Source organism: Mus caroli, chromosome 6, assembly GCF_900094665.2.
Source record: "Mus caroli chromosome 6, CAROLI_EIJ_v1.1, whole genome shotgun sequence".
In the NCBI taxonomy this organism is placed as follows: domain Eukaryota; kingdom Metazoa; phylum Chordata; class Mammalia; order Rodentia; family Muridae; genus Mus; species Mus caroli.
The window spans coordinates 83,233,221-83,234,691 of NC_034575.1; positions in this window are offsets into that span (position 1 = coordinate 83,233,221).

A 1,471-nucleotide genomic window follows, 5' to 3' on the forward strand; every position below is an offset into this window, starting at 1 on the left:
GGGAGGTTAGGAGGGAAAGCTCTGGGACCACAAGGAGACACCATAAAAACAGTGACATATTCTGCAATAGACTGAGATCTCCACAGTGATTCCTGGACAGCAGCTCTCAGAGAAGAACCCATTTCCCTTCTGCCTCAGCAACCAGAACAGTCTTCACTGGTTATATGTGGGACCGTGAAAGGCAGTCTGTNTTGGCTGAGCGAGGCTTGCTCTGGAAACCCAGTAGAAAAGTTTACAAGGGACAGAACAGTGAGCCACGTTCCCAGAGATAGGTGCCTGACACCACAGAGCCCCCAACTCCATAAATCTGTGATTATCAGTCAGGCAGACAAAGCTTCAAGCTCCTGGCATTCTAGCAAGACTCCATCCTTACAGTTACCTGACAATAGCCAGGTATGCTCCTTCCCACAGCTACCCAGAAACTGCAGGATAGCCCAGCTCACTATAAAAGGGGCTGCTTGGCCCCTCCTCTCTCTCTTAAGCTCTTACCTTTCTTACTCTCATCTCTAGCTCTCCTTTTCCCCCTTCCTTCCCCCTTCTCTTTATGTGGCCATGGCCAGCCTCTCTCTTTTACCTTTTCTCTTTCTCTTTGGCCTTTTAACAATAAAGCTCTAAAACCATATATTGTCTCTGCTCATCAAAGGCCCGCTGTGCTTGAACAATGGAATAGGTTTTCCCCTAAAGAGCCGCATCTAACCACCATCAGAAAGCCTCTCTGTGCTCTAGATCTGTGTGGGAACCACCCAGTGCCCCCTATGCCCCTGTCCACTCCTCTCTATGACCAAGCCGCCCCAGAGCCTCCACTTTGTTCTCAGTTCTCTCATGACGTACAGTGGCGTCTGGGANGTCCGAGACTGAGAACCTGTTATCTCTGGCTTCTGTGAGGCCCAGAGACCTNGGACTGCCCCCTGTCCACCATGGACTGGGTCCATGGCTTCACACAGTCAGACACTCACTGGAGGCCACGTGGAGAGCAGTCCTTCTGCCCAGAGTTCTCTCCCACCCCCTTTATTCCCCCATACCCGCTGCCTGACAGCTATATTCATTACTTTCCTTGGGAGGGAAGGACCTGGCAGGAGCTGCTTCAGGGAGAGCAGGCTCTCTTGTCTCAGTCATAGAGGGAGCAGCATCACAGAAGGAGGGTGTGGCTGAGTGAACCCATGGAGGCCACAACTTCTTACATGGTGTACCCGCAGCTTTAACCCTCAATCCTGCCCAGTGACTCTTCTCTGCCATCCAGGTCCCACCCCCTGAGGGTCTGGTAGCCCCTCAAAACTTTGGAGTATCAGGTGTTCAAATGCAGAAACGTGTGTGTGTGTGTGTGTGTGTGTGTGTGTGTGTGTGTGTTTCAGACTCAAATTCTAACACAGTACTTTTTTGCTCATTTGCGATAGGAGCTGACTATATAGTCCAGGGTAGCCATTAACTAGCAACATTCCTCCTCTTTCTGCCTCAGTTAATTTTTTTTTTT